This window comes from Mirounga angustirostris, unplaced genomic scaffold (assembly GCF_029215605.1).
Source record: "Mirounga angustirostris isolate CCGP_5_RB_7025 unplaced genomic scaffold, mMirAng1.0.hap1 SCAF_5, whole genome shotgun sequence".
Lineage (NCBI taxonomy): Eukaryota > Metazoa > Chordata > Mammalia > Carnivora > Phocidae > Mirounga > Mirounga angustirostris.
The window spans coordinates 62,603,977-62,630,707 of record NW_026991713.1 but is presented as its reverse complement, the minus strand read 5'-3'; the positions used below and the strand labels follow the sequence as shown (position 1 = coordinate 62,630,707).

At 40.4% G+C, this 26,731-nt stretch overlaps 1 protein-coding gene across 4 annotated transcripts in view; it reads left to right on the top strand.

Moving 5' to 3' along the window:
• Positions 1 to 26,731, top strand: part of DIP2B (disco interacting protein 2 homolog B) — a 222,023-nt gene that overhangs the window by 72,610 nt on the left and 122,682 nt on the right. The gene's annotated exons all lie outside the window — the stretch shown is intronic.

Here is a 26,731-nt window from a genome sequence, read left to right as displayed (position 1 = left end):
CACAGCAGCAGCTGATTAAAGATATGTCCCAGCCTTACAAATGATTCCACCCATTTTGCATATGACGGAGAGCCCATCAGAGATTAGTGAATCACCTAAAGCCACAAATGGAGATGATGTGTGGGCATTATCAGGAAATCAGTAGTTCCTATTGGGAACACACCTCTTTGTTTCATTTCAAGTATGAGATGTTGGAGCCCAACCAATCTTTCTCTGCTGCCTTAGTAATTAGAGCACAGAACCAAATGTCATCCTGAGTTTGAATGTGAACCATGACATCTTTTGCTTTTGCTCTTTTCTCTTTGATCTGATGACCCACACCTGTAAACATAGTGTTTACCTCAGTTTTGTGAGAATTAATTTAGGGTTAATTTTTAATAGATGAGGTCTCTAGAAGGGAAGAAACTCTTGGTGATGTTTGGGCCAAATTTTGGACTTAGCAGAATTTTAAGAAGTTTTATGAAGTAAAGTCAACAAATTAATGTGTAGCTTGTTATGTGTATTACCTCATCATGTGACATAGATTAAGAATTAATCAGTATAACCCTTTATGTTAAGTGTGAAGTAGTTTCATGATCAAATTATTAATCTAGAACTCAACATTAACTATCAAATAGGAAAAGGCCATCAGAAATATTGAAATAATGTATTTTTAAAGTTTAGCCCAGTTCAAAAATGACATATGAAAAGGTATTTATAGTTTGATGTGTGATAAAATGTTTTGCCTGTCTCTCTTGGTCTTATATCAATTTAAATGTTTTGCTGTTTTTATTTTGCCTGATTTTTAGATAAGATTATCTGGTTTATTTTTTTTTTAAAGATTTTATTTATTTATTTGACAGAGAGAGACACAGCGAGAGAGGGAACACAAGCAGGGGAAGTGGGGGAGGGAGAAGCAGGCTTCCCGCAGAGCAGGGAGCCCGATGCGGGGCTCGATCCCAGGACCCTGGGATCATGACCTGAGCCCAAGGCAGACACTTAAGACTGAGCCACCCAGGCGCCCCTATTTGGTTTATTTCAACAACACAAAATAACTTAACAGTGTCAGCCCTGGTGTGTCTTGAGTGACAAATCTTAAAGGTCTTGTCTTTCAGAATCCATGATCCACCTTTTTAGCTTTTAGCTGTAATGTAATTCTTTTGGTTTGCTTTGACGCTTTCTTCTTGTTCAGAGGGAGGAGCTCTACTTTGAATAACATGGTATCTTTAAAACATTATTTTCATAGTACCATTAAGTTAAATTGGCCATATAAATTATCATGGAGCTCAGGTTCAAGGTCTGAAAGGAATAACACTCTGGCAGCTATTGGCTCTAATGAGAGTAAAACCACGCGGACTCTGGTAATGTGTGTTAGCAAGCTAGTGGTGCACGTAGCTGGTAGGTTTCCTGTCCCTTTGTGTATTGATGAATAAATTTAGAACTGGAGAGTAAACCGGTAAGGTTTTATTAACAGAAGGCTTCAAGTACACAAAGATTATCTTTAATGCAGTCATTTAGGAGACAAATCCATGTTGCTCAAGTACAGTTTTCTCTTACTTTGTGACAGTTGAATGTATTTTCCAAAAGGATGTGTATTGATTTATATTATAAAATAAGTCATTTGGGGCGCCTGGGTGGCTCAGTCATTAAGCGTCTGCCTTCGGCTCAGGTCATGATCCCAGGGTCCCGGGATCGAGCCCCGCATCGGGCTCCCTGCTCGGCGGGAAGCCTGCTTCTCCCTCTCCCACTCCCCCTGCTTGTGTTCCCTCTCTGGCTGTGTCTCTCTCTGTCAAATAAATAAATAAAATCTTAAAAAAAAAAAAAATAAAATAAGTCATTTATTCACAGAAGAAAAATCTCCAGATAAAATAAAGTAAAAATGTATGAGAAATGAATTAAATAAGTTGTCTCTGGCACATGGCCTCCTGGGAATATATTGAAGGGCTCCTACCTTCTCCTCTTTTACGTTTAGCCATCCCTCTTCTACCCTCAAAGAGTGGGATTTCTTTGTGCCTTTAAAATCTCATAACTCTAGTTCAGCTTCTGGAACATAGGTTCTTTCCTGTTGTGTTTTATGTATTTACAATGAGATAGAATTGGTTTTTTTTTTAATTGTTTTAAAAATATAAAATAATCATAAGTAAAAGTGAAAAATTGCAAGAGGGTCTGATAAAGTTTTGACTGTATGAATAGGATTGTGTCTAAAAGTTTTGCATGCTGGTTAAACAGGCTAACAAGAGCAACGTATGTGGATAGTTGGAGGATGGTCATTACTATGCATAGCTGGTCCGGGGCTATTGAATCTTAGAGCTTTTCCTGCTCATGTAGTCTTAATGGCTGTGTAAGTGCCAGGCCAGCCTGGACTTCCCATTTGACATGTGTCCAAGACCAGTTGACCTGGTTTGGATGATCCTAAAAAAAGGCAGTTTTCAATTGGAATTAAAATAAACAGGATTCAGTAACAGGAGGTCAGTAATCAAAGGTATTGAGCTAAATCTGATTTGCATGTTTTTAAAAATAGCTATCACTGGTCTCAGTTTTATTTCTTTGAAGCTTGGTTATTTTTACTTTTTATGACAGAATAGGTAATATTTGCTTGAAATGTAGTCAGAGATTTATATAAGATCAGTAAAAATTTCCACTAACTTCTTTTAAAAATTAAGCTAGTTTTTTGTTATATAGATAGTTTCCAACTCACGCCACGCGTCTCTCCAGCCTTTTGTGAATCCTTCTAGCATAGACACACAGAGATATACTCTTTATATAGTGGGGGCTCCACTCTACAGACTCTCCTGCACTCTTTTACTCAGTGTATCTTAGAGAACTTCCCATTTCAACACATATAGATTTACTTCATTCTTTTAAGGGCTGCATAGTGCAAATTGGAATGGGAAATCCATCATTTATTTGACAACAAACTTAAATCACTTTAAAAGTTATTTTAATTTAAGCAAAGGTGTTTGAAAAGCTGGCATCTTATATTGAAATGTTGATCTTCTTTGTCAGCATTATGGTATTTCATAGAAATTACTTTCTTATTTTGTCTGTTGTGTTCATAGTTAAGAATTTGCAGACAGCAGCTACTCACTATTCTGATTACTCTGGAGAAGGACAAGGTTAAAGTGAGAAGGTTATGTTAATATAACAGTATTAAGTAGTGCTGTGGCCTCCTGTGCATGCAGGAGTGTTATGAAAAATGAGCATCACTTCTTTGAGTGTTGGGATGTGTGGTGTCTGACCGACCAAGGGAGTTTTGAGAGGAGGGTTGTCGTGAGGACTCACACTGGGACTTGATGAAGGGGGCCCTTGGACCTTTCCTGCGTGGTCCCAGACTTTGTCATGGATGCCTCAGAGTGGAGTCTTTGGAATGAATGCAGACTCCTGTTTAAGCTGAAACAATGGAGTGCTTTAATAATATTTTACAGCTGCCCTTGTATCATTATCTTCAATCTTTGTGAGTATAAAGTATATGTTATATTAAAGTGAATGCTCACATTTAAGGAAAGGGGTTGCAAATTCAACAATAAAGTTCTTTTGATGGCTTTACTTCTTGGCTTGGTTGTTCTCAGCCCTTCAGAGTTCTCTTTATCACATTTGGCAAGTATACTTTTTTGCCTCCCACTGGCATGAAGTGAGCACTCTTGTGGAACGCGGTCACACTTAATGCCGTCAGGTTGGGTTCAGAGCATCCATGTGACTAACTGATGTAAGGTTCAGAAATAACTCCAGTAATTTCCAAGTATGAGTTTGACTTGTTTTCCTTTCTTTAATACCATCAAGTCATCCACAGCTACCTGTTTCTTCATTAATGAGGAAAGGACTTTTTTTCTTTAAAGGAAGGGCAAACGAAGAATCCCGATTTATAAAAATTGGGTAATCCACTTAATTAAGGTAATGGTAACGACAGTGTCTTGGAAACAGTAGATACAACCTGCATCTCATGATGTGTTCTACTTGTACATAGTTTTGTTAAGTAGTCTTAGTCCTGGACTTATACTCTTAAGGAGAATCTTTTTTTTTTTTTTTAAGAGAAGGAGCACATGCCCTTAAGAGGGGGGAGGGGCAGTAGGGAGGGGGAGAGGGAGAGGGAGCGATAATCTCAATCTCACAACCCTGAGATCATGACCTGAGCTGAAATCAAGAGTCCGAAGCTTAACTGACTAAGCCACCCAAGCGCCCCTACCCTTAAGGAGAATCTTAACATGAGTGCTTTTATCTGCCTGCCGTGGGTGCCTCACACACACTACCTTTTTCCTCCACCCAGGCTCCATCCTCCCCTCCTTAGAGACTTTTGGAACATATTATTGTACCTGGCTTTTTAACTGCTGCTCACATTGCTCTAAAATGTATCCTTGTACAGCTCCAGATTCTTCATGAATGCCACTGCGTCATCTCTCTGGTCATCTGTAAGTGGGTAATTTTATAAAGCAGTCTGCTTTCCTTCTCTCCTTTGTCTAGCAAGAATATAAACTACCATACCTCCATTCCCTTTTTTATTCATTCCTTCAAAAGTAGCTTTGATGATGGTGATGATCCTTTATTAACATCTTTCAAAAGGTTTGTAGATTTATTACTTTGCTTTGGTACACACACACACACACACACACACACCACTGTGGGATAGATATGCTGGATATTCATGTCCCTACTTTACAGATGAGGGCACTGATAGGTGGCTAGAAATTACTTGCTTAAAGACATGGAGCGAGTGAAGAATGGAACCAGATCATCAACCAGATCATTTTATGCCAAAACCAGTGCTGTTTACATTGTCTACCTTGTGTATTCAAAAAGTTTTTTTACTAAACAAAGGTAATTCCTTTTTGCTATAGGAATTCTTAGTAAATATTTTTTACGCTAGATACAGAACATTCCAAATAATTTTTAAACTGTTCCCAGTTGTTGAACATTTGATTTTTCACAGTTTGTCACTATAAAAATAGCATTTGAGTGGACAAATTTTTGTCTTTTTTTTGGGTAGATTCCTAGAAGACATATTGGGTAAAAACATATAAATATTTTAAAGACTCTTGGTCACTGCACAATTATTTTTGCCTGAGGGGATGTTCTGATTTTATTAGTTCTTCATATAACCAGATATCCATATAATATAACAGAGAAAGCCTGACAGGGTGTAATTATAGGCTTTGCTGAGGGAGATTAGAGTCACTGGTTGTTATTTATTAGTTTAACTGTTATCATCAACACCATTTCTATAAAAATTACCTGTTTTCTGTGATGGTAGTAGGAGATTTTGAGATTATGATCTTTTGTATTGTTTTGCTCTTTTCCTGGTCATGTAATTTATGACAGCAGTTCTGTAAGGACATCCGTATTTACATTCACATTCAACTGCTTCCATTTCCTGCAGCTCAACTGAACAGGAAAAAAAATTGAAATATTGGGAACCTTTGTTTTTAATTAGTAAGCCACCTCAAATGGTTGGGAGATGGTGTCAGTTTATAGAACCAAAAAGAGCTATTTTCATGATGGTTAGTAATTAACATTTATTCACTCGGGGTAGGAGATGGGTAAATTCCAGAAACGTATATGTTTGAGTTAAATGCATCTCCACCACTCTCTTTTGTACATGTGACCAGGCCAGTTAATTTAGACATCTTTTGACGTTTCAGTGGATTTCCAAAACCACCCTGTGGCCCCTGCTAGCTAGTATTTGATGAAGACAAAATATTTCTTAGAATTTACTGTTTTAATTGTTAACAGTATTAATACTAGAATAAGTTGATTGCTCTTCTCCACAGAAAAGCCATTGTAATAGTGTGCATAAATGTGGGTGTAAATAACACTTTATAAATGAGGAAAACAAATCTCCCCGTTACCAGTCCCAAACTAGATGCGCTTCCTGTGCAGGGGAGCAGCCTGATAGCAGTGTGATGATCTCTCCCTGGGAGCCACATGGAACAGGCCTCACGGAGGAGCAGGGAGGCTGGGCCCTGGGAGCCTGGCCTGGCATTAGCCATCCACAGCTCACCCCCGCCGCCCCACCCCCCCCGCCACCCATAGCTCAGGAAAACATTCGCCTATCTGTTTATTTTTTAAAAATTTTTTTCTTTTAAGATTTTATTTATTTATTTGCGAGAGAGACAATGAGAGACAGAGAGCATGAGAGGGAGGAGGGTCAGAGGGAGAAGCAGACTCCCCACCGAGCAGGGAGCCCGATGCGGGACTCAATCCTGGGACTCCAGGATCATGACCTGAGCTGAAGGCAGTCGCTTAACCAACTGAGCCACCCAGGTGCCCCTCGCCAATCTGTTTAGATAACCATTTTAATTGATTAGATTTTAAATTGGTGGCTTGCTTTTTAAAATGTTTCTATAAAATCCAGGCATTCCAATTTATCTTTTTTAACTGCCTCAGAAAACTATTTTCCAAAGATAAGGGTTTGGGAGAAGGCTGATATTTGTTTCTTTAAAGCTTAAAACATGTTTGTATTTCTCAATTCATTGATTTGTATAGCCAGTTCCTCTTCCTGGAAGGTGTCTACTGGAAGGCTCTTTCCAAGATGTCTGCATGGCTAACTCCTCCTTCAGTTTTTGCTCAGATCTTACATTGTCAAATGAGTTCTGCTGGATTGCCCTATCAAATACTACAGCCTGCCTCCTCCTTCTGACTCCTCCATACCCTGAGCTTTTTCTAATTTCTTCTTTTTCTGTAGCACTTTCCACTAACACTCTTTGTCACTTATCTCCTGTTATCTTTATGTTTTATTGTGTGTCTCTTCCCTCACATGTAAGCTCTACGAGGGAATCTTTGTCTGCTCTGGCACTCCCCAAGTGCCTAGACCAGGGCCTGACTTCTAGCAGGCCATCAACATTGGCTGAATGAGAGATGAGATCAGTAACATATGTATGTGCATGCTTCTGTATGGTTTGTGGACAGTACAAACTGTGTGGAACGGGCTTACCAGAGAGAGCCTTTTCATTGAAATCATGTTTGCTTTTTTATGTTTTATATAAAATATTTTATGATTTTGTATATTTGGTTTTTACCTCTTAGCCAGTTCAGTGACCACTTCTCTTGCATCTGTAGGCTGTTTTTGTTGGCCTTCATAATGTTTCTATGCATTCTTACTACCTCTTGCTTCACATTTAACCTGTTTTTATTCTTAGCACTTAAATCTTACCCTGTCTCATGCCTCAGTCTCTAAAGAACCCAAATCTGTTTGCATATGGTTTTTTTTTTTTTTTTTTAAGATTTTATTTATGTATTTAACAGAGAGACACAGCGAGAGAGGGAACACAAGCAGGAGGAGTGGGAGAGGGAGAAGCAGGCTTCCTGACGAGCAGGGATCCCGATGTGGGGCTTGATCCCAGGACCCTGTGATCATGACCTGAGCCCAAGGCAGACGCTCAGTGACTGAGCCACCCAGGTGCCCCTGCATATGGTTTTGATTCTAGCCATCTTCACCTTTGTTCTCCGCTCAGTCCTATCCTGGTTTGTCACAGTTACTGCTCCTATTATACAATTCAGCGTTCTGATCCTGTGATCAGAGAGCAAAATTCCTCTAACTCTTGTTATTAGTCACCCAGGGCTGGATCACAAGGGAGTTCTTGGAGTTCTGGAAATCCCCCTTGTCAGCCTTGAGCAGGTTCATATATTTCCAGCTTGAAGCTCTTATATTAATTTACCGAAGTAATTCCCACTTTTGCCCCTCTTAGGAATCTGTGAGTAGGAAGAGAGGAGGCAGAAATAGAGCAGGACTTTGCACACTTGTGTATGGTAGCACTGAAGTTTATATAATTTAATACATACATGTCTCAGCAGTATAATTGGTATGTAGTTAAAATTCAATATTTAATTTAATATTTAAAATTACTGTTTTTCTCAAGCAAATAAACAAGTGATACAGGTTTAAAGGGAAAACAGACAAGGTCATGCCTTTTTATAAATTAGTGAAGAATATAGTGTCCAGAAGATACATCCAGATTGGAAAAGAGGCCTAGGCAGAATGGAGGAATTGGAAAGAGAGTATCACAGCGCAAAAAATGGATGCTTAGTTTTGTCTCTGTCTGGCGACTGCCTAGTCTAATAAGAAGCAGGTATATTAGTTGGGAACTCAGTCTTTTTAAAAAAAGCCTCAAGTTGGTCAGTGACATTGAGCCTGGAAAGGAGAAGAGAGAGTTCTGTGTTCGCCATTTTAGCCATGAGGAAGATTATTGGCTATGTTTCCGATTTTTAAGCTAGTTGGTCCCCTCAGGTGATTAAAGTCTGGTCCCATTTTTCTGCCAGGATAGGACCCAGTGGAGGTCTTTTCTCAGGAACTGCCCAAGGATAAATCTGCAATGATAAAGCCATGGACTGGTTCCAGGCCTTGGCTTGCTGAATTAGGAGAACACTGGGGGAAATGTTGACCTTGGCACTGACCAGAGTACCGAATTCCTTTCTCTGAATTGTTTTGCATCTCATGCAAGCCCCTGATGGGTTGTACTCACTCAGATAGTAATAGTACAGTGAATACTCTGCTACATACAGAATAAACTTTTGAAAGAATTAGGTACAGATGAATTAGGCAATATTTGTAATATAGAAAGTTTACTCTGTGAATCCTTTAAATAGCAGATTCTCTAATGCTTCTAAATAGGATTGACTGTATACATTTTTTGAGAAACAAATGTATTAAATATAACAAGGAAATCTGTTGACAGTATGCAAACATATATCCAACCTCAGCCCATTGCCATATGTACTAATATCAAGTGATAGTATACTACATACACAAAATGGCACAGTAGTAGACTATTTTTATGACTGCCCTTAAAAAAAGTTACCTTTTATTGATTTATAACTTGTTTGCATTGTTGACACATGAAGTGATCTGTATGATACCAGTTCTTTAAAAATTGTGTATCTTGCTTTATGTTCTCCTGTGTGGTCGATTTCAAAGTATTCTGTTTGTTTAAAAAGAACATATATCAGTTAGCATTCCACAAGAGAATTAAGCTGTACAGGAAATTGAGTGGCTTTTCTCACTTCTACCAAGTAGGATACATAGCTGATACAGTTTTAGATGCACAGTAGAGAAGGCATCCATTGTATGTAATGAACAGAAAGAAATAATAACACAAACTGCTAAAAGTTCCTATACATGACATAGAAGTTTATATACACAAACCCACAATGTACTTTATTTTTTTAAATATTTTAATTATTTGAGAGAGACAGAGATAGTGAGAGAGAGCACAAGCCAGAAGAAGGGGGAGAACCAGATTCCCCGCTGAGCAGGGAGCCCGATGTGGGGCTCGATCCCAAGACCCTGGGATCATGACCTGAGCCAAGGGCAAATACTTCACTGACTGAGCCACCCAGGTGCCCCCACAATGTATTTTCCAGATGACAGTATTTTGAATAGCTGTGATTTGGCTTATTAAATTTTAGATACAGTGTCATTTGTTGTTTACTTTTTTTTTTTTTTTAATGTCCAGCCTTTATTTTGGTTGTTTTTTAAAGATTTTATTTTTAAGTAATCTCTTCACCCAACTTGGGGCTTGAACCTACAAACCCAAGATCAAGAGTTGTATACTCCACCAACTGAACCAGCCAGGTGCCCCTATTTATTTTTTAATTGAAGTATAGTTGATGTACAATATTATATTACTTTCAGGTGTACCACATAGTGATTCAATAACTCGATACCTTATGCTGTGCTCACCACAAGTGTAGCTGCCATCTGTCACCTATTATACCATGGACTATATATCCCTGTGCTATACCTTTCATCCCCCATGACTTATTCATTCCATAACTGAAAGCCTGTATACCTCCCACACCCCTTCATCTATTTTGTCCATCCCACCTTCTCCTCTGGCAACCATCAGTTTGTTCTCTGTATTTATGGGTCTGTTTCTGCTTGTTTGTTCATTTGTTGTTGTTGTTTTTGTTTTGTTTTTTTTAGATTCCACATATAAGTTAAATCATATGTTATTTGTCTTTCTCTGACTTCATTTAGCATAATGCCCTCTAGGTCCATCGATGTTACTGCAAATGGCAAGGTCTCATTCTTTTTTTATGGCTGAGTAATATTCTATTGTGTGCATACATACATATATATATCACATATATGCATACACATATATATATATCACATCTTCTTTATTCATTTATCAGTGGACACTTAGATTGCTTCCATGTCTTGACTGTTATAAATAATGCTGCAATAAACATAGGGGGGCATATATTGTTTTGAATTAGCACTTCCTATTTTTTTAAAGCTTTATTGAGGTATCGTTCACATACCCGTTTAAGTATACAATTCACTGTTTTTTGGTAAATTTACAGTGTTGTGCAGCCACTGATACAATCTAATTTTAGAATATTATCATTACCCCCAAAGAAACCCCATACCCGTTAGCAGTCACTTCCCATCCTCCCCCTATTCTGGACAGTTCACATAAATTGAATCATACAGAATATGGTCTTCTGTGAATGACTTCTTTCACTTAGAATATTGCTTTCAGGGTTCATCCATGTTGTAGCATGTATCAGTACTTCATTCCTTTTTATGGCTAAAAAATGTTACATCGTATGGATATATCACATTTGGTTTATCCATTCATCAGCTGATGAACATTTGGGTTGTTTCTACTTTTTGGTTATAAATAATGCTGCTATAAACATGCTTGTACAAATTTTTGTGTGAATGCATGTTTTTTTCCAGAGAAGTGTTTCCGATCTTCGATATAAATATCACCCATTGCAAAAAGGTATTCAACCCACATCAGAACCCTTTCATTTGTAATTCATTCAGAGATTTTGATGGTGGTAGGGGCAGAGTGGGTGGAGAGGGAAACTAACAATTATTGAGTGTCTGCTCTGGATTAAGCACTCTGCTAGGAGCTTTACTTAACATTATCTCACTTAATCTTTGTTAACAGTCCTGTGAGATAGTGTGGCTTTCTACATTTTATAGATGGAAAAAACAAGGATCCACAACCTTAAGTAACTTGTTAAAAGAGACAGCTGGTAAGTGATGAGCCAGGCTCAGTACTTAGATCTGTCTGACTTCTTTTTTTTTAAAGATTTTATTTATTCATTTGAGACAGGTATAGAAAGAGAGAGGGCATGAGCAGGGAGAGGGGCAGAGGGAGACGGAGAAACAGGCCTCCCGCTAAGCGAGGAGCCCGATGTGGGGCTCGATCCCAGGACCCTGGGATCACGACCCGAGCCGAAGGCAGACGCCCAACCATCTGAGCCACCCAGGTGCCCCAGATCTGTCTGACTTCTAGAGGATCACACAGTTACGGAAGATCCAGGAATTTTTAAATAAAAAAAAAATTTTTTTAAGGGATGCCTGGGTGGCTCATTCAGTTAAGTGTCTGTCTTCTGCTCAGGTAATTATCCCAGGGATTGAATCCTGTATTGGGCTTCTTGTTCAGCGGGGAGCGTGCTTCTCCCTCTGCCTGCCTCTCGCTCTCTCTCTCTGACAAATAAATAAATAAAATCTTAAAAAAATTTTTTTAGGATAATCTCATTACCTCTTTTCATCAAATCAGTTCTTTCCAATGATTTATCTTTTTTGTTTTTTGTTTGTTTTTCTTTTAAAGTAAACTCCATGCCACTTAAAACCCTGAGAGTTGTATGCTTTACGGACTGAGCCAGCCAGGATGCTCCCCAGTGATTTATCTTTCTTCCTTTCCTTTACCTGACAGCATTTCTTTTCAACTACTGAAAAGAAGACTATTCTCTATGACTATTAGTTATATATTCAGTAGTTTTAAAATCTTTTAACTAAGGCGAAGGTCTTTGTTGAAACACAGTCTTTTTTTTTTTTCTTTTCTTTTTACTCTTTTTTTAGAGAGAGAGGGAAAGAGAGAATCTTAAGCAGGCTCCATGCTAGCGTGGAGCAGACCTGAGGCTCCATCTTACAACCCTGAGATCATGACCTGAGCCGAATTCAAGAGTCAGATGCTTAACTGATTGAGCTACCCAGGTGCCCCAAGTTCAAAAACAGTCTTATGCTAAAGCATGATCAAAGGTAATCGGTAAAAACAGAGTTGTTCTGATTGAAGCTTGGGAGAATTTCCTGGAATTACTAGTGGCTCTGGTACAGCAAGCTTTTAGTCTGAAAACAGAGGAAAAGCATCATTCCTCACACAGCTTGCTTATTTCCAGGCTGTAGTTCTTCAACAATTGGCAAATTAGTAATTGGAATTGTGTTCACACAAATTTTTTTCTATTTTTAACTGATAGTTTATTTAGATAACATTTTGATGGGGAACTAAGCATATCAAGTGCTTGCTGTTTTAACTTCAAGAATAAAAATAAACACAAGTACAATGCAGAGGTGCCATTTTAATTGTGCTAAAACCTTTCGTGGAAACAGCATCTATCAGAAGTGTTAACACTGATACAATGTATTGATGAACCGAGTCTGATACAAGTTAAATTAACTTTTAAAAGTTTGAGTACCATGGCTTATGGTTGTGGTGAGGACATCAAATAGCAGCAATTATTTGCTGCCACTGACTGGAAATCATCTCATTTATTATGTATTTGTTGGATTATGGATTTGACTATATGTAACAGAGATCCCAAATAACAGGTACTTAAGATAGAGATTGGTTTCCATGTCATGTAATGGTCTGTACTAGCATATGGCAACTCTGCTTCATGAGGTCGTTGGGCTTCAGGCTTTTTCTGTCTTGTTCCTTCACCATCCTTGGATTTGTCTGTCAGCACATGGTCTGAGATGGCTGATTACCAAAATCCCAGTTCAGCCATCAGGAAGGGAGAAAAGGAGAGGTCGTGCTGTAACACATTTTTTCTGTCCATACCACATTGGCCAGAACTTAGTTATTTGACCACACCTAACTATGAGGGGACTGGGAAATGTGGTCTTTATCCAGTAGTTGTTTTGCCCAGCTAAAAATTCTATTATGTAAGACAAAAGAAGAGATGATGGCGGCACTTATCTTTTCTTTAACCCCTTGGCACACAAATTGCTTATGCTTGGCTTTTTTTTCTTTCATACTTGGCTTTTATAATGATGTTTCATCATCTTTCATGTTCTGTTAAAACATAATTACATTCTGAAAAAAATCTTCATTCTGAAAATAACTGTATTACAAAATCACATTTCAAATAGGATAGGGAATAAGGAAATTGTATTTCAAATTCATAATGACAGTATTTGTAATGCAAGGATTTTAATAAATTTTTTAAAAATTCTAAGTCTATAGCTATAGCACTTAAACATAATTGAACACCAGCATTTGATTATTTCTAGCATTTATTGTGGAATAATGGCTTTTCTTATGACTACCACTACTGTCATGAGGAGCGTTTATCTTGCTTAATATTCACATTTCTTATATTGACAGCATTCAGAGTTTATTTTTTTGTAATACTCTATTCGTACGTGAGGTGGTATCTTGTTTGAGGGGCAAGTGTGGACAAAGAATGGTGTACTTGGTTTTTTGTTATTATTGAGGGTATGTAGCAGTTGTGTTTTTTTCCCTTTAATTCCTAATTTTGATTGTGATTAGTACATTGAATGAAGTACAGGAAATATCTGTTCAAACTCTGAAGTATTATTCCTCGCATTGTTGTCTTTGCTATTTTAGGAAGGAATTTGTTATTGTTTTTTTTTTTCCCCCTTCAAGTGAAACTACAGGAAAGAAGTAGATTTTTTGGTAATGATATTGGAGATTTAAATATCTCTAGGGGAACAATAGACACACACACACACCCCATACTTTATCAGCCAAACCAAAAGTTACAGCTCCTAAACATTGGTGGATAGGTGTTTTATAAAATTACAAGTTGTGTATAAGAATCCTTAAGCAGTTCATCATATTTCTTTCTTTCACTCTACTTTTTTACCTGCTAAGGATATCAGCTCTTGGACTACTGAAATGCCATTGCAGCTTTCTACTGCAAATTATGTAGCTGCAAGATCATTTTTATTCGTTTCGCTTGTTTCTCTACCCTTGCTCAGAAAGCCTCTATTCCTGAGGATTATTAACATCAAGCATGAATTCTTTTGCTGAGGTTGCATTGAGGGGTGTGCGTTGTTTTTATTTAATCTTTAAAAATAGTGACCACTGGTTAGTTATTTTAAATGTCACCATGGTAAAAGAGGAACCAGCGGTAACATCTGGCTGTCTTTTATGAATGTTTGATCAAGGGTGGACTTTGTTGGATTTAGGAACTCCCTTTTCTTCGCCACCACTGCCTCTGATGGTTTTCTTCATTTCCCTCTTCCTCCCTCTGCCTCTTTCCCTAGTAATCCATCCCTTCAGTCACTCTTCCAACAGACCTGTCCCCTGCACCCCCCAGCTTCCACCACCACGTCCCCCAAAGCTTCTCCCTGCACCAGTAATAATCCTTTCATTGACAGGCTCTGCTCTTCCCCCAGGCCATTATGAGGCCCAAGAAAATTTCAATTTTTAGTGTTTCTTCTCAAACATAAACTAATCTTCAGTCTTCTCTATTCTTTATCACATTTACATGATTTTTGTCTTTAATAGTTTTTTTGTTGTTTGTTTTGTTTTTAATGGGTCCAAAGTGAGAAAAGAAAAGCAAGTATGGGAAGTAGGAAAGGAGAACTGGCCTAGCGGGGAACCTTTATATACCCTCCAGATTTCCCTTCCCTGATTCCTTTCAGCTCTCTCCGTTTGGAACCCTGTCATTTCTTCCTGAGGGTAATGTGTTTCTGCCATTCCAAGATGGATCCTGAGTGTATTTCTCCTAGAAGCTTTAAAAAGTTAAAGAAGTTAGGTTGATAGTACTGCAGATCATTTATTCAACAAGTAATTGGTTATTGATCAATAAATACTTGCTAGCCTGATCCCATCATCCTTCCTTCCTTTCATCCTCCTTTCCTCTTAAACCCCAGCTCTAAGCAGCCATCTGGCAGGGACTGCTGGGGAGAATCACAAAACTGGAAATCGGTGCCACTAAAAGTTCTGTTCTGTCTCCCTGAGCCCTCAGCAGTGCCTGGCACACTGTCCATTTCTTCAGTTAACTCCCTCTGCCATTAGAGCGGCAGATGCCATTAAGGGCTTACTCTGTGCCAGGAACTAAGAACTTTGCTTGTATTATCTTTTTAATCCCCATAACAACACATTAGGTTCTATTGTTTTTGTTTTACGGTTGAGGTAGTTGAAGCTTAGAGACGTTAACTAGCTTTTTCAGACACAACTGGCTACCAACCAACCGGCAGAGCCCAGACTGTCGCCTCTGTCAGCTTCAGAGCGTGTGCCTCCCATTCCTCTAGTGGCAGCTCAGCGTCTTTACTAAAACCCTTTCTTCCAGCTCTCCGGTCCTTCTCAGCAAAGAGCCTTAGAGAGGCAGCTTTCAGCAGTGGTTAAAGAGCTGGGACCGTGGAGCGAGACCATCTGGTTTGAAGCTGGCTCTCCCAGTGTGTGTCCTTGTGCAAGTCACAGTCTCCCTGCGCCTCACTTTGTCACCTGAAAACCGGGACCGAAAACTTGCTTCCTTTCTTAGAGAAGGAGATATTAAAGTCCTGTAATACTTCCCAGTCTTTCATGCATCTTGACAAACACAGAAAATGATAATATTTGTTCAGTACAACGGGATGAAAAAAGGCTGTTTGCCTACTTGAGGTGGCTGCCCCAGGGTTTCCAGCTCCTGTAAGCTCTGCCTGGCTGACCCAAGGGCTGAGGATAAACATTTCCACACCCATAAAGCACTCACAGAGCGAGGACACATACCACGTTCCCAGCATAGATTGAGAAGCCATGGAGCTAACCCATGATGGAGCCCATGCCCCCAGCTCTGGATCTTATTCCTTCTAATCTTTTCAGGAATCTTCATCTTTGTCAGTTACCTTGTTCCTTTGCTATATTTGATCATGTTCCTCCCCTGCTTCAAGGCCTTCAATGGCTTTCTCTCTTATTTGGAGTAAAATCCCAACTCCTTCAAATGGTGTCCAGCGCCCTGTGGGATCTGGGCTCCCACTGCCTCCAGAGCTTCATGTCATCCCGCTTGCTGCATGGAACTGGCTTTCAGCTGTGCTCCCTCCCACCCAGACCCGCCCCACTCACGGTCTTCACAGGGGATATGTGAAGCATACCACTGTGGGTCCACAGCTCCCGGCCCCCAGCTCCTGTTCCATTTTCAAAATACTTAGACATCTCTGTTTTTCTTAGGTCTCAGCTTAAATATCACTTCCTCAGAGCAGCCTTCCCCAGCTGCCCAGCCAAGGCCAGGACCGGCCCTTGAACCTGCCCACAGTCGTACTGAGCACTGTGCCTGCAGCAGCCTCTGTCGGAGGTCTCTCAGCCCTCTGGACGTGACCTCTTTATAAGCCCTTAGCCCACTTGTAATTCACTCACTAATTATATGATTGCTTCTGGATGTCTCTCTGTGCTGGAAGAGACTAGACTGTAAACTTCATGACCATGATTAAGTTTCAGGACCGTGTCTGTTCTCTTCTGTCTCATACCTCTAAAGTAATGCTTTTCACGTAAGAAGATCTTAGTATTTGTTGGTTGAGTCAGTGTTTCAACCTCTTTCTAATAGCTCTTTCTCTATAACATATAAATTTGTCCTTCTTTAAGAAAAAGAAAGACTAACTCCCCTTGACTCTGTAGCCTCCTATAGACTGCCCCATATCTCGTTCACTTTATAACAAAACATATTGAAAGAAAGAATCTATTACTCTCACTTCACCTCTTATCCGCTCTTCAGTATTATAAATATTTCTGTCTTCTTCCTTCACCGTTCCTTTAAAACTGTTCTTATCTGGGCCCCTGTTGATCTAGCTGTCAAATCCTGCAGGTGTTTTTCAGTCCTTATTTTACATGTGACAATACATTATTCGTCGTCGTCTTCTTCCTTTCCCTCTCCTTCCTCTCCCTCTCCCTCCATTCCCCCCCGTTCCCTCCTGGTGCCCGTGCTGTGCCCCAGTATCATCTAGTTTCCCTCTCCTCATTCTTTACATGTTAGTTTTCTCCCAGATTCCTTTTCTGGCTGCCATCTCTTCTCACAGTGCATTCCTTCTGATGATATCATTCACACCCAGGCCTTCACTTACCACCTCCTACGCTGATGCTGAACATCTATATGTCTGTCCTAGAGCTCATCTATCTCATTGCCTACTGGATATCTTCCTTTGGTCCTGACTTGCCACACATAATAATGCCAGGCAAGTGGCATTCAGCAAACGATCAGAAGCAGCCTTAGATGTAGAGCTCATTGGATCCTCATTCCTACAGATGAGGAAAGGGAGGCCCAGAGAAGTACAGTGCCTTGCCCAGGACCCAGAGAGCTGGTTTGGAGCAACTAGGGAAGAAAACCCGTCTCCCGACACCTGGAATCTGAGATTGTAAATCTGTGCCATACACATAAAGATAATCTGTTTTCTGTCCCACTGGAAAAGCCCTTGCCACTGACCCAGACGAACTGTTCATTTTGTGATCCACATACTCTAGCAGTGGCAGTGTTCTCCCTACTTAAACTTTTCCCTGTGTACCTTTGGTTTCCAGTATGAATTGGCTACCAACAAAATTCTTTATCTGTTTATAAATTTTCACTTTATTTCTGCACTTGCTAGATGACATACTTAGATTTTGAGCCGTTGTTAATTTTTTCTATACCATCGATAAGGAATGCCTAGCACATGACCTATTTACTTCAGATTCAGTGATTGGTGTAGATGTTATTACTTATGCTTCGTTTTTAAAAATTATTCTGATATATACCAGGAGAAGGGCAAATATCTAGCTGTTCTCAAAAGGAACAGTTTCCTGACTTTTCTGAGGAAACATAAAGATAAAAGTCAGGTAGAGAAGTTATAAAAATACTACCTTTTTTTACTCCCTGACTTTTTTGGGGATTTTTTTTTCCCTCGGCATTTGCAGCCCTAAATTGTCACAACACCCATAGTCAGAGGTATGGAATCCTGTTCTGTGCATAGTGACACTATTTCGTTTACATAAATTTACATATATTCATTTTAACTAATCTCTGCTCATTTCTGGTTTAGATATTTGTACCTCCTCTTTGATGTCAGTTTTCCTTCTTTTAGACCACTAGCACCCAAAGTAACTAATTTTGTTGGCTCTTATTGCTAAAGATCTAGTACCCTGATGTGTCTTTAGACATGACATGCAGTCTCTCCTCTTTGTTGTTGTTGTTGTTAAAGAAAACCTAATCCCGAATTTTCTAGGTAACCCTTTTGAGGCTAAAGCTATTGTTGGGACTTATGGGTGGGGCTGGGGCTGGAGTGGTGTCAACTAAAACTAGTTGAATGTGTGCTGTGTGCCAGGGACTTTTGCATTTATTCTCTCATTTAAGACTCATCTTAAGCACTCAAGGTAGGAGTTATTCCAGTTTCACCTATTATGAAACTGAGGCCGACTTGTTCAGTAACTTGTCATGGAGCCAGTAAATTGGCAGACTCGGGGTCCAAACCCAGACCTGCCTCATGCTAGAACCCATGCTTTTCCTACCGACTGAACCATCTCAGGGATTCCTCCTGCTCTCTTTCGACATCCAGGTCATTTGTATAGCAAATTTCTTATTTGCAGACATAGTTTTTCTCATGGACAAATGAGCATACCTTTTGCCTTAGATGGATTAATTGAGCCAGCTGCCTGCTGATGTAGTCAGGCTGAGAGTTCAATTTCTCAGCGTGTTTCAAGCGTTTTACTCTGTTGCTTTTTATTTGTTTGAACTTGCCTGATGCCTTAGGTGAAATACCATCTGTAAGAAGTCATATATATTTGACCTAGAAAACAGAACTGTGCAGCCAAAACAATTCTGTGGTTTGAGTTTTGGAAGAAAGCAACCTGGGCTTATTCTCAAATTCTTGACGTGGAAAATGTCTAGTTATTGTCCTAAATGAGGTGAGAGGACATCTACTGAGAGCGGAAATGTGAATGCCCTGAAGTTAATTTCCTTGAAAATCTTTTGTAAGATTAGCAAGTTTGAGTTAAAAGAAGACTATAGCTTTTATAGGCTGCCAGTTGAACTTTTAGAACGGCTGATTTTTGTTTTCAAAAGAAAAATTAGGGACGCCTGGGTGGCTCAGTCGTTAAGCGTCTGCCTTCGGCTCAGGTCATGATCCCAGGGTCCTGGGATCAAGCCCCGCATCGGGCTCCCTGCTCCGCGGGAAGCCTGCTTCTCCCTCTCCCTCCCTCTGCTTGTGCTCTCTCTCTCTCTCTGACAAATAAATAAAATCTTTAAAAAAAAAAAAAAAAGAAAAAAGAAAAATTAGATTAAAATAAAAATTCTTGGGACGCCTGAGTGGCTCAGTCGGTTAAGCGCCTGTCTTCGGCTCAGGTCATGATCCCAGGGTCCTGGGATCGAGTCCCACATCAGGCTCCTTGCTCAGCAAGGAGCCTGCTTCTCCCTCTGCCTGCCTCTCTCTCTCTCTCTGATAAATAAATAAAATCTTTAAAAAAAATTTTTTTTTCTAAAATAAAAATTCTTCTTTCAACAGATTGAAGTATTTTAACAGATTTATTTCTGGCTAAACTCTGAAAATATTGTAGCTTTCGCTCTTCTCTCAACATAGGATTAATTCTATACCTGTGTGTAGAAAGAAACTACAAGGAGTTTTAAAAAATAATTCAAGGTTTTTAATTCCTTAGAATCCTGTTGGCCACTTTTAGTTCAGATATGGCAAGAAAAATAGGGAAAGACAAAGGCCAAAATGCCCTGTAGCTGGTTTAAGGGGTAAGACCATTGTTCTGTGTGACTGTGAACCTCTCCCACTCCTCCTGCAGCTGAAGTGGTTAGGCCTCTGTGTAAATAAAAACAGTGCTTTTAGAGAAAAAATTCATATTTGTTGTGAGTCTTTATCACGTCTAGAAGGAGGATATTTGGAGGATGGGTGGCTGATGTATGTAATTCATTGAATAGAATTGTTGTAAGGAGAACATGATAAAGTTTAATAATAAAAATTGTTCTTGGTCTTCTAGCCAGCATCTCCTGGATAGGATCCAAATCCTCTGCCTTTTTAAGTTTTGCTAAGATCAGGGCGCCTGGGTGGCTCAGTTGATTAAGCGACTGCCTTCAGCTCAGGTCATGATCCCGGAGTCCTGGGAGCGAGTCCCGCATCAGGCTCCCTGCTCGGCAAGGAGCCTGCTTCTCCCTCTGACCCTCCCCCCTCTCATGTACTCTCTCTCTCTCTCATTCTCGCTTTCTCAAATAAATAAATCTTTAAAAAAAAAAAAAGTTTTGCTAAGATCTACCTCATTCACATTCTCAGCTATATTTTTGGCTCTTCGTCTATATGTGTCTCTTTACATTTCTGATGTGTAAATGGCCATAACCCCAGTCCTAGTTCCCCATCTCCAGCCATAACCAACATGTACCACCTTCCTGGTCTAAGATTTACATGTCAAGGATAGGAGTTACTAGATAGAAGTATATTGGAAGATGGTAACTCTAGAAGTTTTTCTTCTTAGTTTCTCATTTCTTTCCCTCCTAATTACTACTTAACAAAAAAGAAAGTCCACATTCTCTGTTAGCTGAATATTTAGTAATGAAGTATAATGACTTTGCTGATTGTTTTTTAACTGCAGTTGGACCCGGTTTCCACAGTTGGCTGTCTCATTTAAAATATAATTAAAGAGACAATTCATGCAGAGTCCTCCTTGGGGGGTGGGGGTGGATTTTTAATGCCTTCTGGAAAGTCATCTATATTTTGGAGTGAGTCAGAAAAATTGTTTATGTCATGTTGTTCATTTTATGAACAATAGATTAGTTTTATACTTTTATTGCATCTGATTTGGGGGCCACCTACAAATAAACAATGGACAAAGAACAGTAAGAAAAGGCCGGAGACCCAGATTCTAGTCTCGCTGTGTGTCTTTAAGCAAGCCGTTTATCTTTTCACATCTCAGTTTCTTGTCCTGTAGTAGAGAGGATGTCTTTTCTGTTTATTGAAGGGGATTTTTAGGCAAATCAGATGAATTAATACCCGAATATTTTGGAAAGTTGGAATGCTTGTTGTGTTATATAGAGGCATTTAATTAAGAAAGAAGTAAAATTGTGGACGCATGAGATAAATATCAGCCTTGAACTTCAGGTGTCTGGAGCACCCATGGCCTGGAGGAACAGCAGTAGGGACAGTGTCTATTCTTCAGAGATTGAATTCACAGCTTTTATAGCCTTCTGTTGCTCCAGGTCTGCTATTCTCTTCCAGAGCTGTGGGTTTGAGAACAGTCCTGACCATCATCCTTCAGGACCCAACCCAAGAGCAACTTCTGGGATGTCTTCCCAGTCTTTTGGAGGCCAAATTTGTAGCTTCTCTTGGAAAAATGAATATAGGGTAGTTTTTAGGAGGAGGGGTCCTGGAGCCAGGACTGGCTGGGTTCAGATCCTAAGCATATCGCCTACTAAGCATGACTGACCAAGTAGCTTAAACTTTATGTCTCTCAGTAGCCTCACCTATAAAATGGGACTGATAATAATATTACCTTATAAGGGATGTTGTGAGGCTCTTGGAACAGAGACTGTTATATATAGTAAGCCCTCGATGAGCTGTTAATTACTTATTTATTCTTGGAGTATTGTAATTATTTTTTATTACCATTATTTTTTTTTATTCCCTTAGAATTTTGTACATGATCTCTAGTGTAGCACTTGTCACTTTTATTGTAGTTATTTGTTTAGATTGGGAACTTCTTAAAGACATAGATACTGTTTTATTAACACTCTGCATGTCATTTGTTCATTGCTCAAAAATGTTTTTGTGACATCCCAAAGTCCCTCAAACCGTTGCCACCCCTGACTGAAGCGGTATGACTTTAAGGCAGGGCTGCAGTGGCGCATGCCTTTTTATTTCCATTGGAGCAGAAAGAGCTTATGGCTGGAACTGTAATCCTTGCTCCCCGTCCATCAAGATTATCCATACATACCATTTGGTGACCCTCCAGAATTTCCTGAGCCCTGTGTTTACGTAGCACCTAATTGCTCAGGGTGCCGTACAAGGTCATCTCTGAAAATTACTTAGTGTTGCTCTACTTCTCTCTGGGAGGTAAAATCCTAAAGGAACCCTCAAACACGGCCGTATCCACACAGAGCCAGTCAGCAGCAGAGGAAAATGAGTAAACCGCTGAGTGACTGCATCATGAGGAGTTTATGTCCTATTTCTGATATTAGAATGCAAGGCCAGACCCCAGCCACAATGTCACCTGCTCTGTAAAGCTTTCCTTTCTCTACCCAGGCAGAGCTCACGGTGCTTCCTGTGGGTCCCGTACTGTATTTGCTGTGCCTCTCTCCCACAGCACTCAGTTACAGAGTGTTGGCCACGTTGTTTGCCTTCCTCCTCTCTCTGCGACACAGCTGCCCACCCCAACCCCCACCTGGCCAGTAGGGTAGGCCTCAGTAGGCTTTCACTAAAAGTTTGTTGACATTGGTACTTTCTAGAGCCCAGACCCCATTCCAAATAGTCTCAGTCACCATAAAAACTTAGCAAGACAGCTATTACTGTTACCCATTTTACAGACATGGAAACCGAGACTTATCAAGAGGTTAAGTAAAACTTGTCTAGAGTCAGCGAGCCAGGAAGTGGCAAGGCTGTGCTCCAGATGTAGTTCTTTCTAGCACAGACTCTTTAAGTGCAAGCCACAGCATCATGCCACCTCATCAGTGTAAATAGACACTCAAACGGCCGACCAGTTTGTAGGATTAGTCCTCCTCTCACTGCTGACCTCTGAGAGGCTTGTGTTGGCTAGCAGGCTCACACACACCTCTTCCCAGCCCCCTCTTCACTCTGCTTAAAGATGATTCCTGGCTGCCTGTGCCAAGCTGCTTTCATTGACCCTGGGTTGGCGAGGAGGGAAATCGGGAACATACTTCCTTTAGGTTCCGCCTCACACATGGATCTTTCTATTTGTCTGGTTTTGGCTATTCAGTATTGTGGCATTGCCTAGCGACTGGACAGTCTAAGTCATGTGGATCCGTGTATCTTCTTACAGGCTGGGTGCCTCCACACTGCTGGGGGCTGCAGACCCCCGGAAGTGGCTGCTCTCCTAAGTGCGTATGTGGGCAGAGAAATACGTTACCCTATTGGGAGGGGAAGGCTAATCCTTTCTTTATTTGTGTAGTTCTCAAAAAACTTGAACAACAGGTTTAACTTAGATCTGTGCCATTTTAATGCAAATTTTATACAGGTATAGTTATGGCACTCCTTTTTGTTTTATATGAGAGATGGCAAAAAATCTGTTCTAAGAATGCCTGTGGTGTGACTGAGTGTCTGTGAGCCCCCTTCCTGCTCTCCCTTGAGGCTGTGTCCCCACTGAGACAACATTCTTCCCCTCTTCTCTTGTCCCCTCCTCACATTAAGTCAGAACTGCCCAGCACACTGCAGACATGATTCTCTATCAGGCAATCCAAACTTGCCTGATTTTTAAAGACTCATTGGAAGGCACTGGTTAGAAATACAGGAGCTGGACTTAATCCAGACTTAGTGAATCAGAATCTTCACGCTAGGGGCTGGGAATTTTTTTGTTTTTTTAAGATTTATTTATTGATTTGTTTATTTAAACATGTTAGAGATTTTTTTTTTTTAATATTTTATTTATTTGACAAAGAGGCACAGCGAGAGAGGGAACACAAGCAGGGGGAGTGGGAGAGGGAGAAGCAGGCTTCCTGCTGAGCAGGGAGCCCGATGCGGGGCTCGATCCCAGGACCCTGGGATCATGACCTGAGCCAAAGGCAGACGCTCAACGACTGAGCCACCCAGGCGCCCCTATCTATTTCTTTTAGAGAGAGAGTGCGGGGGAGAGGAAGAGGAAGAGAGAGAATCCTAAAGCAGACTCACTGCTGAGCAGGGAGCCCAACACAGGGCTCCATCCCGGGACCCAGAGATGACCTGAACCAAAACCAAGAGTCAGCCGCTTAACTGATTGAGCCACCCAGGTGCCCCAGGAATTTGTACTTTTACAAGTTCCTCAGGTGATTCTCAAAAATTGGGTGTTTGGGAAATGTTGCTTTAGTGCTGCAAACACTGGTTAACTAGCAGTGGTGAGAATGATAAGAGCACAGACTGCCGGTGGACAGTGACTGAGATGTGGAATAACAACTTCAGTTAGGCGGGCCGACTGAATTCCTTCGGTCTGATCTTGCCCTCTGGCTAAGGGATACATCGATATCTGGTGCAGTTCCTATAGCTTTTAATGCCCAGTGATCTTATGGACTATATTCCTCCCTTCAGGCGGGCCAGGTGCAGCTTTTCTAGTCACCTTTGAAGTCTAGCTGTCCAATTTCAGTAAACTTGGTTCACTGAATTTCTTTCCCTGGGCCTTTCAGCTCTTGCTAATGTAAAGCCCTCTCTTTCTCACGTTTCCAGTTTTCCGCCCAAGTACACATGTCTCTGATTTGTTCTTCTCTCACTGCCTCCACCTTACGAATTCATTCTGTCACTCATTCAGCAAGTGTCTATTGTGCCAGGCTGTGGGCGGGCTACAGAGATGAACACAACACAATCCCTGTCCTCAAGTGCACAGTCTAGTAGAGACACAGATGTGTAAACAAATAATTAAAGTACCAGTGATGTGTCACATGCTGTTCTAGCGTGTGCAGAGTTGAAGGGGTACTGAGAAGTGATGAAGAGGGGTGGCAGGTGTCACAGGAGGTGACTTCTGAGCATGGTCTTGTGGTCATAGAAAAAAGAGAGGGCATTTTAAAGGCTCATCAGCAGAGTCCACACATTCTTATTGCAATTCATCTTCTAGGTCTCCTTAAATGGCTTTGCTCATTTATGGATCTAATGGAGCTGATTGTCATGGCTGAATTGGATGGACTCCATTAATTGACTTTTTTCAAAACCTGAGATGGTTAGTTGATTAACTTCCAAGATACTAGGTCTACCAGTTTGTCCCACGATCAGTTGCTGACAGTAAATAATTGAGACTCTAAACCCTGAAGAAAGCTTAAAAAGGCCTTTCACTTTAAAAGATGTGTTCTGAGGCAGCAGAGTGGTCTTTGTGCCCTTCGAGGAGTGGGATGTATGTGTACAGTGGAAATAGGGAAGCTTGTGAGTGGGAAATGGGACAGGAGAATGCTCCATTGTTTCTTTTGCAATAAAAGACTTGATTTCCTCTTTTTTAAGGGGGGTTCCCTTGGTAGGCTCCCACATGTCGCTTAGTTGTATATAATGCTGGAGATTACCTAAACTCTTCAGTTTGCTAATTTGACAAGATTTGGTTTCTTTTTCCAAAAAATGGACTGCAGGTTTCTCTTATTTCACTAGAGAAGGAAAGATGAAGGGCCATTGTGATTCAGTGTGTGCGGTCTAGTAAGTAGTTGTGATTGTAGTTTTTAATTATTTATTGTTTCTTGAAATAATGGATGTTCATTGTAGAAAAATGAGAAAATACAGACAAGCAAAAAGGAAAAGAAGCTAAAACGAATCCATAACCTTGCAAGCCATAGCTAACCACTGTTAATATTTTGATGTGTAAAACTCCAGATTTTCTCTATGTATATGTGTGTGTATAAAAATAGTTATTCCAAAAATTGAATATACTATGTAAACTGTTCAGTATCTTGCCTTTTCCATGACCCTGGGATCATGACCTGAGCTGTAGGCAGACGCCCAACGACTGAGCCACCCAGGCGCCCCACAAAATTATCTCTTTCTTGAGTTCGAGATCCACATACCCAGCTGTTGGATGGACATGTTCTTTTGTGTGTCTCTTGGGCCTTTCCTAAACTCAACTTCTTCAACCCACCAAACTTGGACTTCTTACTGTATTTCTCTGTCACAGAATAGCACCACCATCTGCCAGAAACCTTCTCACCCATATCCATCCAGTCACCAGATCCTGTCCAGTGTTTTTCCCAAATGTCTCTCTTAATCCGTTCACTTCTTCTTATCCCTTCTACCACTGTCTTTAATTTAGGCTACTACTAACTTGCCCAGATCACTGTGGTAGCACTGGGGTAACAGGTAGTCTCTCTGGCCTCTACCCTTGGTCCCATTCTCCTCAGGAAGAGTGAACTAACTTGCTGAACTCCACAGTCTGCGAGTGTCACTTCCCTCCTTAAGCCCTCAGTGAGCTCTGCTACCTCCCCACCGTCTACTCCATCAGTCCCGTGCTGAGGCTAACAGCAACTGACAATCACCACCCTTGGTTGCAAGTCTCTGTTGTAAATTTTAGTATATAAATTATTTTTTATGCTAAAATTTGACTTTAAAATAAAGTTTTCTCTGAATTAAAAAAAAGATTCTTTTTTTAGAAAACAATGCTTTACCATGTCAACTCACAATACATATTTATTCCCCCAGCTTTGAGTTACTCATTCGCCTTTGAATGAACTTTTGTTCTCCTGCGTTTCCTGTTCCTTTTCACCCTGCTCTCGACCCATTCATTTGCTCCCTTTTCCTTAGTACCTAGTGTAGTTCTTGGCACTTCCACACATTTTTTCCTCTGTTAATCAGTTTATTCTTATTGCATTTGTTGCATGTGTACTTTTTGTCCTTTGTGTATACTTTTGTTTAACCTTGTGAAAAAGACATCCAGGTACATAAATAATACAAACCAGTGAACCAAGGGGAGAGAATATGGGAATTACAGCCCTGGTTCAAGCATAGGTACTAGGATGCAGAAAGGCCTTTCAGGTATCCCATCCCAGTGCCTGAACCTCGACTTCTCCCCTGAACTAGACTTTTGATTTTACATGGTTCCATATAGCAATATAGTTGAGTACCTCCTGTATCAGTTGCATTCATGTGGTCAAACTGAAACTTTGGAGAGATCATTTGTCTGCCAGCCTTGCAGCATTCCATTTTGGTCTATCCTAAATACCAGGG